The sequence below is a fragment of the Triticum dicoccoides genome, chromosome 6A (genome assembly GCF_002162155.2).
Source record: "Triticum dicoccoides isolate Atlit2015 ecotype Zavitan chromosome 6A, WEW_v2.0, whole genome shotgun sequence".
In the NCBI taxonomy this organism is placed as follows: domain Eukaryota; kingdom Viridiplantae; phylum Streptophyta; class Magnoliopsida; order Poales; family Poaceae; genus Triticum; species Triticum dicoccoides.
Window position 1 is genome coordinate 202,708,764 of NC_041390.1, and position 16,918 is coordinate 202,725,681.

At 48.4% G+C, this 16,918-nt stretch overlaps 1 pseudogene; it reads right to left on the reverse strand.

Annotated features, from left to right (window-relative positions):
- Positions 1-5,521: 5,521 nt before the first annotated feature.
- The window catches only part of LOC119315798, a 62,425-nt pseudogene continuing 51,028 nt past the window's right edge, over positions 5,522-16,918 (reverse strand).

Below are 16,918 nucleotides of genomic sequence, written 5' to 3' on the forward strand. Positions count from 1 at the left end.
ACCAGAGGGGTAATACTCAACGACAGATCAAAGTAGAGGTTGGACTAGGGTAATGCTCTGCAGAAGACAAGTACTCTAACTTGTCTGAGAAATAGAATCAAGGGAGAGCAAACATGGTCGGAACCACGGTTGCGAAGGATCAATTCACAGATACCAGATGATATTTATCAAGAAAATAGTTATTATTACAAGAAGTTTCCATGATAGGATCTACATCGTGTCCATGGGCATGAACACAAAGTTCAAGGTCGACTCCCACTTCTCCAATGCATAACCTTTCATTCACTTCTCACGTTCGATGAAGTTGCAGTGTTGAAATTTTATCTGGTGAAGCACCAGAAGAGTATGACTCGTGAAAACTTTCGGGTTCACACGGTTTAGAGAAGGCATATGTTCAACCCATAGGGGCTTCTTAGAAGCATATACCACAAGTTTCAAGAGTAAATAACACAAGCCTGAAAGCAGAGCATGGTTGGCCAAGCAGAGGATACAACTTAACAAAGACATTATGTATCAGGGGAAGAACTCACAAAGTGATCAAATGTGAAGGACACTGGCGGATAACAATCCAACAAAGGACTTGATGGTCCACAAAGGATCTGATACGAGTATCGGTACTCAACTAGAGGAAGAAGAATGCAAGGAGATCAGATTATAGAAACAACTGACTAACTCATTTGTCAAATGCGAAGGAAATATGATTTCCAAATCAAGGGATCAGAAGCAATGCTCTGATTAGGGATGGATAAGTTGAATAGCCTTATGGTACAATCAACGACAATTGGATTGGTCGAGAACCAATTCCAGTTAAAAGAATGGCAGCTCAGTCGGAAAAGTAACTTATAAGGATCAAAGATGATTGCGTGTATTCGCAAACATATTGAGTCAACAGACTCAAAAATGATAATGACAAGGAATGTCAATAAGACTACGAGAGTTATGGGATTAACCATAATGCAAGCAAGCAAGAATTTCAAGAGCCAAAGGCTCCAGAGGATTTTCGGAAGATCAAATATTATTTTGAAGACTTTTGTGAAACACAAGAACAACTGGGGGATGAGCGGATACTCGATAAGTGCGAGAATTAACCATAGGGGTATTCAAGTGACAAAGAACAGCAAGGCAGTAAGCTCAAGGGATTATTGAAACAACGACGAGTTTTTCAGGGTATCTTGTAATAACAAGACCACTGGGGATGAATGTAAGAATAACAAATGCAAGTAGTTATCCATAAGGGTTTGCGGTGGAAGGTGAATTGCAAACGCGATGAACACAAGTTCTCGGGTTAACAGTGGAGAGTATCTTCAGGGTCTTCTGGTGCAGCAGACGATCATTAGTAATAAGGGGCTCTCCGGGTGAAAGTGATAACGAGATCCTAATGTTAGATTTAGTAAACTTCATTTAACCCGAATAGAGGAGAGATCAGAGTCCCAGAGTAAAGGTCGAGGAGTAAAAGATCCTAATACCACCCAATGGCGACGTGGGCCCGTAAGGCACACAACCAAGTTAGTAAAAGTTTTTGCAATGTCTAGACTCGACTTCGGCCAAGGAGTGTGGAAGGGGGATTCCTACAGGCAGTCGGCTCTGATACCAACTTGTGACGCCCCCGATTTAATCGTACACTAATCATACACGCAAATGTGTACGATCAAGATCAGGGACTCACGGGAAGATATCACAACACAACTCTAAAACTTAAATAAGTCATACAAGCGTCATAATACAAGCCAGGGGCATCGAGGGCTCGAATACAAGTGCTCGATCATAGACGAGTCAGCGGAAGCAACAATATCTGAGTACAGACATAAGTTAAACAAGTTTGCCTTAAGAAGGCTTGCACAAACTGGGATACAGATCGAACGAGGCGCAGGCCTCCTGCCTGGGATCCTCCTAACTACTCCTGGTCGTCATCAGCGGGCTGCACGTAGTAGTAGGCACCTCCGGTGTAGTAGGGGTCGTCGTCGACGGTGGCGTCTGGCTCCTGGACTCCAACATCTGGTTGCGACAACCAGAAAGAAAGGAAAGGGGAAAAAGGGGGGAGAAAGCAACCATGAGTACTCATCCAAAGTACTCGCAAGCAAGGAACTACACTACATATGCATGGGTATATGTGTAAGGAGGCCATATCGGTGGACTGAACTGCAGAATGCCAGAATAAGAGGGGGGTAGCTAATCCTGTTGAAGACTACGCTTCTGGCAGCCTCCGTCTTGCAGCATGTAGAAGAGAGTAGATTGACGTCCTCCATGTATCATCTTCAAGTAGCATCTCCAAGTAGTATCTCCAAGTAGCATCGCATAGCATAAACCTACCCGGCGATCCTCTCCTCGTCGCCCAGTAGAAAAGTGATCACCGGGTTGTCTGTGGAACTTGGAAGGGTGTGTTTTATTAAGTATCCGGTTCTAGTTGTCATAAGGTCAAGGTACAACTCCAAGTCGTCCTGTTACCGAAGATCACGGCTATTCGAATAGATTAACTTCCCTGCAGGGGTGCACCACATAACCCAACACGCTCGATCCCATTTGGCCGGACACACTTTCCTGGGTCATGCCCGGCCTCGGAAGATCAACACGTCGCAGCCCCACCTAGGCAAAACAGAGAGGCCAGCACGCCGGCCTAAACCTAAGCGCACAGGGGTCTGGGCCCATCGCCCATAGCACACCTGCACGTTGCGAGGGCGGCCGGAAGCAGAACTAGCCCCCTCAATACAAGAGCAGGCTTACGTTCCAATCCGGCGCGCGCCGCTCCGTCGCTGACGTCTGAAGTGCTTCGGCTGATACCACGACGTCGGGATACCCATAACTACTCCCGCGTAGATGGTTAGTGCGTATAGGCTCGTAGCCGACTCAGATCAAATACCAAGATCTCGTTAAGCGTGTTAAGTATCCGCGAACGCCGAACAGGGTCAGGCCCACCTGTCTCCTAGGTGGTCTCAACCTGCCCTGCCGCTCCGCCACAAAGTAACAGTCGAGGGCCGTTGGGAACCCAGGCCCACCTCTACCGGGATGGAGCCACCTGTCCCTTCAGCCCCCTCATCAGAATCACTTGCGGGTACTCATCGAGCTGACCCGACTTTAGTCACCGTCTGTATAGTATGTATGTATGTATAGTATATACCCGTGATCACCTCCCAAGTGATCACGGCCCAATAGTATAGCAAGGCAGACTGACAAGAATGTAGGGCCAATGATGATAAACTAGCATCCTATACTAAGCATTTAGGATTGCAGGTAAGGTATCAACAGGTGTAGCAACAATGTCAGGCTATGCATCAGAATAGGATCAATGGAAAGCAGTAACAGGCTACACTACTCTAATGCAAGCAGTATAGAAGAGAATAGGCGATATCTGGTGATCAAGGGGGGGGCTTGCCTGGTTGCTCTGGCAAGAAGGGCGAGTCACCAACACCGTAGTCGAACTGGGGCATCAGCATCGTCACGGGGTCTACCGAAGAGAAGAGGGGGGAGAAACAGTAAATACATAGCAAGCAAGTGCATAACAGGATAACAGGCAGAGCTAGACGTGTTCTAACGCGGTATGAGGTGATACCGGTGAAGGGGGGAAGCATCCGGGAAGTATTCCTGGGGTTCCGTGTTTTCGGGCAGAGGAGCCGGAGGGGGAAAGTTGCGAGTTCGATAGGTTAGGGGGGTGTGGCGGACGAACGGGTTGCGTATTCGGAATCGTCTCGTCGTTCTGAGCAACTTTCATGTTGAAAATAATTTAATCCGAGTTACGGATTAAAAGATATGATTTTCTAAAGATTTTACTAATTTCTGTAATTTAATTAATTATTTAAAACCAACATTATCCAGAATAGTAAATGATGACGTCGGCCTGAATTCATGCTGACGTCAGCAGTCAACTATGCAGTTGACTGGGTCAACTAAGTGTGGGGCCCACATGTCATTGGTTGTTTAACTAGCAGGCTAATTAAACAGGGTCAATTAGTTTAATTAGTGGTTAGGTTAATCTAATCTGGTTTAATTAGTTTAATTAATTAATTAATTAATTATCATTTTAATTATTATTTATTAATTCATTTTCATTTCTTTTTTTTGTTCAAGGGGGGTGGGCCCCGTTTGTCTGTGGCACAGAGGCCTAGCGGGCAGGGCGCTAGCGGGTGGAGTCGGCGCGGGCGTCGGGCGCTAGCGCCCAGCCCGATTGGGCGCTGCGGACCCTGGTCGCCGGCCACGGCAGGGGCGCCGGAGCAGGGGGAGGCCGATATCGGGGGGCGGGGCAGAGGGGCGAGAGCAAGAGGCGCAGCCTGGCGCCGGTGCGGGGTTGCACGAGAGGGCCGTCAGCGGCCAGTGGGTGGCCGGGGTGCTGGGAGGCGGGGATGGCGGCGACCCTGGCCGGTGCGGCCAGGTGCCGGCGACGCGGATAGGCGGCTAAGGCGGCCGGTTGCGAGGCGAGGCCACGGTGAGAAGGGCGGAGGCTCCTCGGCGTGAGACAGGGCGAGCGGGGGCAGTGGGTGCGCGTGCGACAGCGGTTGACCGGAGCAAGGGAAGATGGGGGCGGATGGGGAGGTCCTCACCGGCCCTGTAGTTGTGCAAAGTATGCTCGGGGGAGGGGCCGGAGATGCGTTTCCGGCGACGGTGTGGCGGATGGCGGCGTCGGGGGCCTTCTCGGTCCAGGAACGGGGAGGAGGGCGAGGATGACGGCGAGCGATGGGCGGGGCGGCGCCGGTGCTGAGGAGGCATGGCGCTTGGCGATCCGGCGACGGGCGCGGGGAAGACGTCGACCAGCAGCGCCAGGCGATGAGGCGTGGTCGCCAGGACGCAGCGGGAGGCGCTCGGCGAGCGGCGCTCGGCAAGCGGCGAGGTGGTGGTGGAGTCGGGGCATCGCGCACCGATCCAGATCCAGCGGGGGGGAGGGGGAAGCGAGAGGGGGAGTGGGGGTGCTGGGTCACTAGGGTTCGGTCGCCCGAGGGGCTATAGGCGCCGGCTGGGCCGACCTGGTTGGCCCAGAGGCCAGCTGGGCTGTGGCCCAGTGGGGGGGGTTCTTTCCTTATTATTTTTATTATTATTATTTTCCTGTTTGCAACATGTTTAGCACCCAAATGATTTTTATAAAATATGGGAGCTGGCTCATAAGTTGTAGTGCATTAGATCCTTGCATCAAAAATTAGTTTGGGTGAAATACTAATTCATATTAAATTTAGATTAATTAAAAGGTTATTAAATGTTGTTGTTTGCCACTGTTTGAGGTTGTTAGGGTCACTCAACTGATCCATTTAATGTTAGTTGCAATTTTATAATTGCCTCTGAATTATTTCTTACTTAATGAACATTTTAGTTTTCAAATTTGAAAATTTTTATTGTTTGCTTGATTTTGAACTTCAATTTGAATCGGTTTTTTGAATCATCTCAAGATGAACAACAGTAATCGTGGTGACGTGGCATCCTTAGCGGAGGGTTACTGTAGTGTAACTATCCAGGCGTCACAAAGAGCCAACTTAATCAAATGGCCTTGCTACATATAATCGATAACCTTCAAGCTATTTCGAAGTCCATATTTCTTTTATCAAAAACCATAATAAAGTTCTTGTGTCATAACAAATAACCTGCTGGGCAGGATGCAGAACCTGAATGCTTTTTCCATCTGCATAACACACTGCAGTTTATGAGAAACCGCAAAAAAATCATATCACCCAAGAGAGGCAACCTACAAACACACATTACATTAACCGAAATAAATATTTCTAGCATCAATTGAAACCATGTTTGAACTATAAATGAGTAATGTATGTAGTTAGTGACATACAGCGATCCAGCCACTGAAGTTTGTGCTCTTGAGCACCTGCACAGGCACGAAATAAGTAATCGTAGGAGAGGGAAATCACTAATGAACATTGCAAGTTTGCAACTAATTTGTAGAGTGTGGTTAATCACAGTCGACCGAGCAGAGAAGAAAGCACTCATGATCCTACGTACTGCTGAACACCCTCCCGATTATGCACTCCAATGGACTATTGTTCGCGCCATCAATCTGCACAAATTTGCAAGATGAACTTGGATAATGCATTTCAAGTATGAACTGCTAGCTAGGAGAAAACTAAATGTGGAGCACCTGACGAGGGTGACGATGTGCTTAGAGGCGGGAGCGATGCACTGGCCATGGTCGTCAAGGACGAAGCCAGCGGGTGGCTTGGGCATGGCGTCGCCCGACCATGTCCCCCCAGCGAACCTCCACCTCCCCCTCAGCCTCCTCGTTGTCATAGTCCCTATACCCTGCCTCATCGTCGAAATTCTCATCCAGCCGCAGAGCGTCAGGCGAGCGGGCCATGCCTGCCGGCGGCGCGCGTCTGGATTGCTCCCTGGATGGTGGTCGCTCGGCTAAGCCTTTCGGCGTCCCGCGCCCCTGGTGGTGGCGACTGGGTGCGCCAGCAGGGCCTCGCCTCCCTGGCGTACCTTGTTCTTCGCCATTGTCGTCGTGGAGCCTGGGCGGCAGCCCATGCTGGCGGGTCTGCGGAGGAGGGCCGCGGTTCCTGGGTGGCGGCCTGGACGACCGCTGCTGCCTCGGCGGTGCAGTCACTCGGACGGAGACACACCTCCCGTAACCCACTCTTAAGCAGATTAAGCCTTGGTCCAGCGGAGAATCGGCTGGCGGCGAGACCGCGACCCACGCTTAAGCAGATGCGAGCGCTCATAGGGGTGTGGCGACGGCATGGGGCGGTGGCGGGGCGGCGGAGTGGAGGAGCGGTGATCGGTGACCCTCCAAGCGGTTGGCGGCAGTAATAGGGGAGGGATGGCATGTGGATCGTGGCATCGTGCTCATGTATTCTAGGACGACGAAGGGGTACGGATGGATTAGCATGGGATCGGTGGGTTAGTGGAAACGTGAAGTGGCATTGGTGGGTAATTAAAGTGTAAAACACGTTTGATAAATTGAAGCCATTTGGACCATCAAATTACAAGTTTCAACGGATAGAATGATTTGGTTCTTCGCTCTCTCATGCTTTTATAAAGGTAGTAGATAGTAGATAGATAACACCGAAGGCTTATTCTCCTAACACCCTATACACCCGCAGCCACCCGACCCCAACAGCACAAAAAGAAAAAAAAAAGCCAGGTCAACCCCAGCCCGAAACCCACCCCCGCTCCCCCACTCGTGCCCACCACCCGCACTTCCTCCCACCTTCGTCTTCCCATCTCCTTCCTCTCCGAACCACCTCCCACCCCAACGCCTCCACCGCACAACCTCCCTCCCCGCGCCGCCCCTTCACGCCTCGCACCAGACCAACCCCAATCCTCATCACCTTCTACCGCCATCGCCGGCAGCCACCAGCGCCGCGCCGCGCCGGCCGGGCACCCTCCACCGACCGGCCTTCCACCCACACCTACCCCCACCGACGGGACTCATCCTTCTCCTCCGCAGAGCCCCACCTCCTTCCCACCGCGCCGCCCCTCTCTGGCTACCAACCTGCTGCCCCGCGCCAGATCGAGGAGGCGCCGCTCAGCAACGGTGCTGGAAGCTACGCGCCCGAGATCTGGAACGCGCCCGGTCCTCCCCGTTGGCATCTTCCTCCGGCGCCCCCTTCCCTCCTGACCGGCACCGCCCTACCTCTGGTCGCACCAGCGCCGCTGTGCTGGATGGCCGGCGGCTCACCTACCACCGCTTGGAGATCTGATCCCGGGCTGGGAGTGGGCGGCGGTCCCGCGTGTTCCCAAGGAGGCTGGATCCCCACGCGTCTTCCTGTCCCTGTGTGGGTGCGGGCGGCCATCACCTCCCCTTCCGTGAGCACCATGGCGACCACGCGCGTCGACCACCTGGACTGCATCCTACGACCGCAGCGTCCTTCCTCCCTCCAACAGCGGCGGCGAGGTGCACATGGGGGTGCAGTTCTGCCCACAGCAGCGTGCAGCTCGACCAAACAGGCGTTTGTAGTTCGGTCCACCCCTTCGAACGCTGATGGGGGGCCACGGGATCCACCCCCAACGCCGGCGGCCACCCGTTTTGCCCCTGCAAACCACCACATCCTCCTGACCCCCCTGTTTTTAGCACTTCAGTTCCAGCGCCACATCCTCCTAACCCCGTCTCCTTTTCTCTGTGCAGCACGGTGGCGCGTCAGGTGCAGTGCGGTGGCGCCGGTTGGCAAAACGACGATGGTTTGTGCCTTGTGGTTCGGCGGTTGACGAAAAAGACAAAGAAAAGTCATACACACTTCATCATGGAGTTCAGTATGCAGTTTTGTGTGAGATTGCGAAGCGGCTCAGTATAAAAATACTAAGCGGTTAGTAGCCAAGAGGTTCACTTCTCAAAACATGTAGCTCCTCTAGTGTGCACTTGGGGTTCGCCAGCTAATCATGCATGTCGTGCGTTTTGCCGGTGACCATACTGCAGTCCCTCGTCGCTGAGTGAGTTGTTTTGCAGCTCACTCTTTTTTTCTTCTAGAAATCATTTGCAGTGCACTCAGTAAGAAAAAGAGAAGAGAACATTAATGTTCATTTGAAGTCCATTTTGTTGTTTATGAGGAACGCAAAAGAGAAAGACTAGTAAGAATGGATGGTCATTTTGTATAGTCTTTGCCCTAGTGTAGTTCGGTTGGGTACTTGTGTCGTTGATTCTGCTGTGTACCGGATGGTTGCGTGGCTATGTGAAAATAATGAGTGGATATGTATGTTTTGAAGCTCACTTTATTCTATCACGCAGTTCGCTATAAAACTCCTTTGAGGTTCACTTGGTACTCCGAAACAAAAACACCTTCAGAAGGAGCTCGCTACTCATTACATGCAGTGTGTTTGGTCCTCAGATGTGGTTCATTTTTGAGAGTGATGTTGTTCACTTGCACAAAGCGTGGAAGTGTGAAAAAATTATCGAAACAAAAAATAGTAATGTGGTTCACTTCCATGTATGTTGAGGTTCATTTGCACTCGTCTCTGCTGTCCACTCTGATTCATAAAAAAATGTTTTTAAAAAGAAAAAAAATACTCGTTCGAGAAAAATTACGTCCAACAAAAAAAAATTCATGAAGTTCGCTTGACTGTCTGATGCAGTGCGATTTTCCGTCCGAAGCAGTGCGTTCTTCTGTCGTTCACAAAAACTTATCTGAGAAAATTTATGTCCGACAAGTAAATCATGAAGTTCGCTTGACTCTTTGATGCAGTGCGGCTTTCTGTCCGAAGCAGTGTGTTCTTTTGTCGTTCATAAAATAATGTCAACAAAAACTCACAAAAAACTCATCTGAGAAAATTTACGCCCGACAAGACAAATCATGAAGTTCGCTCGACTGTCTGATGTAGTGCGGCTTTCCGTCCGAAACAGTGTGTTCTTTTGTCGTTCATAAAATAATGTCAACAAAAACTCACAAAAAAGCTCATCTAAGAAAATTTACGTCTGATAAGACAAATCATGAAGTTCGCTTGACTGTCTGATGCAGTGCGGTTTCTGTCCAAAGCAGTGCGTTTCTCTGTCTGATGCAATACACACGTCGGTTTTGGTGTCGCGAAAAACAGATTATCCGCATTTTAGTAATTTTAAAACTGCTTTTAAACTGTAAGGAATTAGAGAGCGTGTTCTACATGAAAAAGTTGCATCTCGTCGATATCTTTCCAATGGCATATCATTTGAATCATTTCGACAACCGGTTTGTAAAAATATCGCGAAAAACGGCTGCTGCCACTCGCCGTCCGCCGCACGATTTTCAAAATGAACTTAAAACTGTAAGGAATCTCAAAACCATTTCTACATATGAAAGTTGCGCCTTGTCCATAGCTTTCCAACGACGTATTACACGCCTCGTTTCGATAAACGGTTCAAAAACTAGAGCAAAAGCAGTAGTGAAAATTGCAAATATTTCAAAAAACAGAATTCCGTGATTTAGTAAATTCGAAACTGCTCTTAAACCGTAACGAATTAGAGAAAATAATATATATAGAAAAGATGCGCCTCAATGATATCTTTCCAACGGCGTATCATTTGCCTTATTCCGATTAGCGGTTTAGAAAAAATCACGAAAATACGCTCGCTGCCACTCGTCATCCCCTGCACCATTTTTGAAACTGCTCTTAAACCGATAGGAATCTCGGAAAGTGTTCAACATGACGAAGTTGCGCATATTCAATAGCTTTTCAACAGTATATTATATGCCTCGTTCCGATAAACGGTTAAAAATTAGAGCGAAAACAGTACCGGAAAAACACTGCGTGCAGTTTTTTTTTGACAGAAGTTCACTCGTGTGAGTACTGCAGCACACTTGGTTCGAACAATGACGTGCACTTGCATTGAGCGTGCAGTGCGGAAGTGTTATCAGAATAGACCGGCTATATATATATATATATGATCGGTTCTACAAGAAATTCTATTTATATGCATAACATGTACAATATGTAGTATCGTAAAATGCCAGCAAACGAAAAAAGAATTAAATGGAAAAGACAAAATTAAAGAAAAAGAAATCATGAATCCAAAATCCCCCAAACATTTTAGTACCGGTTGGTGTTACCAACCGGTACTAAAGTGCTCCCCGCCCCCGGCGCTGGCTCGTGCCACGTGGTGGCCTTTTAGCGGCGGTTCATGCAGAACCGGTACTAAAGGGGAGGGACCTTTAGTCCCCACCCTTTAGTGCCGGTTATAGAACCGGCACTAAAGGCCCTTACGAACCGGTGCTATAGCCCGGTTCTGCACTAGTGATTGTGGAGTAGTTATTAGATGATGGGTTGCTAGAGTGACAGAAGCTTAAACCCTAGTTTATGCGCTATTTCATGAGGGACCAATTTTGGATCCAAAAGTTTAATGCTATGGTTAAATTCTATCTTAATACTTTTCTCGTAGTGGCGAATGCTTGCGAGGGGGCTAATCATAAGTAGGAGGTTTGTTCAAGTAAGAACAACACCTAAGCACCGGTCCACCCACATATCAAATTATCAAAGTAGCGAACATGGATCAAACCAACACGATGAAAGTGACTAGATGAAATTCCCATGTAACCAAAAGAACGCTTTGCTTATTATAAGAGACTGTTTTGGCCTATCCTTTGCCACAAAAGGATTGGGCTACCTTGCTGCACCTTATTTACCATTACCGTTACTTGCTTGTTACAACTGACCTTGCTATCAAGCTACTCGCTACTTACAATTTCAGTGCTTGGAGAAATTACCTTGCTGAAAACCATTTGCCATTTCCTTCTGTTCCTCGTTGCGTTCGACGCTCTTACTTATCGAAAGGACTACGATTGATCCCTTATACTTGTAGGTCATCAAGGCTCTTTTCTGGCGCTGTTGCTGGGGAGTGAAGCGCTCTTGGTAGGGGAAAATATTTACTACGTGCTGAAATTTATTGTTACTTGCTAGTATGGAGAACAATCCTTTGAGGGGTTTGTTCAGGGTATCTTCACCTCGACTGGAACCACAATTAGTTGTCCCTCAACCTACTACACCTGCTGAAAATATTGGTTATGAAATTCCTTCGGGTATGATAGAACAACTGCTAGCAAATCCATATGGAGGATATGGAACCGAACATCCTGATATGCACTTGATATATGTGGATGAAATTTATGGGTTATTTAAGCTTGCAGGTTTACCCGGAGATGAAGCTAAGAAGAAGGTTTTCCCTTTATCTTTGAAGGGAAAAGCATTGGCATGGTATAGGCTATGCAATGATATTGGATCTTGGAATTGGAATCGACTGAAATTGGAATTTCACCAAAAAAATTATCCTATGCATCTAGTTCACCGTGATCGGAATTACATATATAATTTTTGGCCTCGTGAAGGAGAAAGTATCGGTCTATCTTGGGGGAGGCTTAAGTCAATGTTATATTGATGCCCCAATCATGAGCTCTCGAGAGAAATTATCATTCAGAATTTTTATGCTCACCTTTCTCGTGATGATCAATCCATGCTCGATACTTTTTGTGCCGGTTCTTTTATGAAGAAGACTATTGAATTCAGGTGGGATCTTTTAGAAAGAATTAAACGCAACTCTGAATATTGAGAACTCGACGAAGGTAAAGAGTCAGGTATTAAGCTTAAGTTTGATTGTGTTAAATCTTTTATGAATATCGATGCATTTCAAAAGTTTATCACTAAATATGGACTTGACTCTAAGATAGTAGCCTCTTTTTTTGAATCAGTTGCTACTCATGTTGATCTCCCTACCGAGAAGTGGTTTAAATATCACCCCCTATTAAAGAAGAAACTAAAGAACCGGTAGTAGCTAAAGATGAAACTATTATTTACAATGTTGATCCAGTTGTTCCTACTTCTTATATTGAAAAACCACCTTTCCCTATTAGAATAAAGGAACATGCTAAGGTTTCAACAGCGGTCAATAAAAGTGATGTTATGGCACCTAAACCTACTGAATAAATCAAAGTAGAACCTAGTGTTGCTATGATTAAATATCTCTTGGTATAAAATATAGATGGGCATGTTATTTACTTCTGTGATGAAGCTGCTAGAATTGCTAAACCCGATCGATGAGAAAGATAAAAATAGACCCGTTGTTGGCATGCTTGTTGTCTCAGTCAAAATAGGAGATCATTGTTATCATGGTTTATGTGATTTAGATGCTAGCATGAGTGCTATTCCTTTTACCTTATACCAAGAAATTATGAATGATATAGCACCCGCTGAAATAGAAGACATAGATGTTACTATTAAACTTGCTAATATAGACACCATCTCATCACTTGGGATTGTTAGAGATGTTGAAGTCTTGGTTCCCCACAAGATGACTTTTGTCCCTTTATCTTTGGTAGACCTTTCTTGAACACCGTTAATGCTAAAATAGATTGTCACAAACAAACCATGGGTGTTAGTTTTGGTGATGAGTCTCATGAGTTTAATTTTTCTAAGTTTAGTAGAAAAAATCATAAGAAAGAAATACCTAGTTAGGATGAAATAATCAGTCTTGCTTCTATTTTGCCGTGCCTCCTTGAGGGAGTCCTGGATTAGGGGGTCTCCGGACAGCCGGGCTATATCCTTTGGCCGGGCTGTTGGACTATGAAGATACAAGATTGAAGACTTCGTCCCGTGTCCGGATGGGACTCTACTTGGCGTGGAAGACAAGCTAGGCAATACGGATATGTATATCTCCTCCTTTGTAACCGACCTTGTGTAACCCTATCCCCCTCCGGTGTCTATATAAACCGGATGGTTTTAGTCCGTAGGACCACATACAATCATACCATAGGCTAGCTTCTAGGGTTTAGCCTCTCCGATCTCGTGGTAGATCAACTCTTGTAGCACTCATATTATCAAGAACAATCAAGCAGGATGTAGGGTATTACCTCCATCAAGAGGGCCCGAACCTGGGTAAACATCGTGTCCCCTGCCTCCTGTTACCATCCTCCTTAGACGCACAGTTCGGGACCCCCTACCCAAGATCCGCCGGTTTTGACACCGACATTGGTGCTTTCATTCAGAGTTCCACTGTGTCGTCACCGTAAGGCTTGATGGTTCCTTCGATCATCGCTAGTGATGCGGTTCAGGGTGAGGTTTTCCTCCCCGGACAGATCTTCGTATTCGGCGGCTTCGTACTACGGGCCAATTCGCTTGGCCATCTGGAGGAGATCGAGAGCTACGCCCCTGGCCATCAGGTCAAGTTTGGAAACTTGAACTACATGGCCGACATCCGCGGAGACTTGATCTTCGACGGATTCGAGCCCATGTCGGACGCGCCGCACAGTCGCGACGAGCATGACGTAACTCTACCGTCGAACGGTGTTCGGGAGATCGCATCCGCAACTACTCCGGCCATCAATCCGGAGCAAGTCGCGCCATCCGAGAGCGGAGGGATGGACCCCACCATGGAGGCCGCACTCTTAGTGGCAATAGAGCCGGATACTGACTTCACCACTTACGAGAGCCGTGTCGCCGAACCGCTGGATTCATCTCCAGCCACGGACTCCGAGCCGCTCACATCCGTGCCCGTCGAGTCCGGCTGGGCGCCGACCATGGAGTTCACCTCCGCGGATATTTTTCAGCACTCACCTTTCGGAGATGTGCTAAATTCATTAAGGTCTCTCTCCTTGTAAGGAGAACCGTGGCCGAACTATGTCCGGCTAGAATGGGATGCGGACGACGAAGAAATTCGCTACCCACCCACCACCCACTTAGTAGCCACTGTCGACGACTTAACCGACATGCTCGACTTCGATGGTATGGACGACGAAGCCGCAGACGAACAGGAACCACCGCCCTCAGGGCGCTGGACCGCCACCTCATCATATGATATATACATGGTGGACACCCCCAAAGAAGGCAATGGCGACGAGACAGCGGAGGATAACCCCTCCAGGAAGCAACCCAAGCGCCAACGTCAGCGACGCCGCTCTAAGTCCCGCCACAGCAAGAGCAGTGATACCGGCACAGGAGATAATAACACTCCAGATAGTGCCGAAGACAACAACAATCCCCTCCAGCATGATGTAGAGCTGAAGGATGAACAAGCTAGCCCTCCAGAGTAGGCAACAGATGGAGAACCGGAGGAGGATAATTACATGCCTCTCTCCGAAGACGAGGCGAGCCTCGGCGACGACGAGTTTATCGTGCCTGAGGACCTCGTCGAGCAAGAGCGCTTCAAGTGCCGGTTTATGGACACGACAAATAGCCTGAAGAAAAAGCAGCAACAGCTTCAAGCTGATCAAGACTTGCTAGCAGACAGGTGGACCGAAGTCCTTGCGGCCAAGGAGTTTGAACTCGGGCACCCGTCCAAGAGTTACCCAAAACGCAGGTTGCTACCTCACCTCGAGGAGGAAGCATTGAAACCTCGTTCACCAGTGTACGATGCGGCTGACCGGCCATTACGCGGCCGAGCCAGAGAGGCGTTTCAGCCTAAAGTTCAGCCCGCACCCCGTCGCCACTCAGTCAAAAATACTAAGGCCCGGTGCAACACAGAGGACCTGCGAGACATATTGGACAGTAAGGCAAAAATTACAAGGTCAATATACTGGACACGGGCACGTGCACCCACACGGGACGATGATCGTCGCGTCGGATACACCAAGAGTTAATCCGGCCGTGCCGAATACAGCAGACAAGACTCATACAAACTACGTCGGGATATAGCCCGACACAGAGGTGCCGCACACCCCCTATGCTTCACTGATGAAGTTATGAATCATGAATTCCCGGAGGGTTTCAAACCCGTAAATATTGAATCATACGATGGCACAACAGATCCCGCTGTATGGATTGAGGATTTCCTCCTTCACATCCACATGGCTCACGGTGATGATCTACATGCCATCAAGTACCTCTCACTAAAACTCAAAGGACTAGCTCGACATTGGCTGAATAGCTTGCCAGTAGATTCCATCGGCAGTTGGGAGGATCTAGAAGACGCATTTCTTGACAACTTCCAGGGCACTTATATGTGGCCACCGGATGCTGATGACTTGAGCCACATAACCCAGCAGCCAGGAGAATCGGCCAGACAATTCTGGACACGGTTCCTGACTAAGAAGAATCAAATTGTAGACTGTCTGGATGTAGAGGCCCTAGCGGCATTCATGCATAACATCCGCGACGAGTGGCTCGCCCGCCACCTCGGCCAGGAGAAGCCAAAATCTATGGTAGCCCTCACGACACTCATGACTCGCTTTTGCACGGGCGAGGACAGCTGGCCGGCTCGCAGCAACAACACATCGAGGAATCCGGATACCTCGGATACCAAAGATGTTAACTATAGGCAATGTCGTAACAGACCAAAGCGCCGCAATAACGGCGATACCACCGAAGATACGACAGTCAATGCCGGATTCAGAGGCTCTAGATCTGGTCAGCGGAAGAAGCAATTTAAAAGAAATACTCTGGCTCCGTCTAGTCTTTATCGCATACTGGATCGCTCATGTCAAATCCACGGCACCCCTGATAAGCCAACCAATCACACCAACCGAGAATGCTGGGTGTTCAAGCAGGCCGGTGTAACACCCTCGATGCGACTATAGCTCCCACGTGTCGAGGCACGACTTAGAGACATAATCGCATTGAAGGCATATGTCGCAAGTTAGGCAATCTTCACAACATCCCATGTAATATAATAATAAAAAGGGAGATAACATAGTTGGCTTACACTCGCCACATCAATCAAGTACAGAAATAACATTACATCATTCAAACACTCATGGCCCGACTACGGCGCCAAAATAAAGAGAACCCAACATGCGACAACGGTCCCAATCACCCCCAACTGGGCACCACTACTGATCATCGGGAAAGGAAACATAGTATCGTTGAGAGTCTTCGTCGAACTCCCACTTGAGCTCGTACGCGTCTCCTGGAGCGGAATCATCAGGCCCTGCATCTGGTGTAATAGTAATCTGTGAGCCACAGGGACTCAGCAATCTCGCACCCTCACGATCAAGACTATTTAAGCTTATAGGTAAGGCAAGATAAATATATGGAGCTGCAGCAAGCGACTAGCAAGTATGGTGGCTAACTTATTTGCAAAAGAGAGCGAGAAGAGGAGGCAAAGCACGAGCGAGATACTAGAGAGTAACCTGCGCAAACATTACTCCAACACCGTGTCCACTTCCCGGACTCCGTCGAGAAGAGGCCATCACGGTAACACACTCGGTTGATTCATTTTAATTTAATTAAGGTTCAAGTTATCTACAATCGGACATTAACAAATTCCCATCCGCCCATAACCGCGGGCACGTCTTTCGAAAGATCAATCCCTGCAGGGGAGTCCCAACTTAGCCCATGACAAGCTCTCACGGTCAATGAAGGAATGGACCTCCTCCCAAGACGTTCTGATCAGACTCAGTATCTCGGTAATTCAAGACACTTCGACAGGTTAAAACAAATCCAGCAACACCGCCCGAATGTGCCGACAAATCCCGATAGGAGCTGCACATATCTCTTTCTCAGGGCACACTCAGATGAACACTACGTACAAATAAAACAAACCCTCAAGTTGCCCCGAGGTGGCGCTGCAAGTGGCTCTATTTGGACCAACACTCAGAGGAGC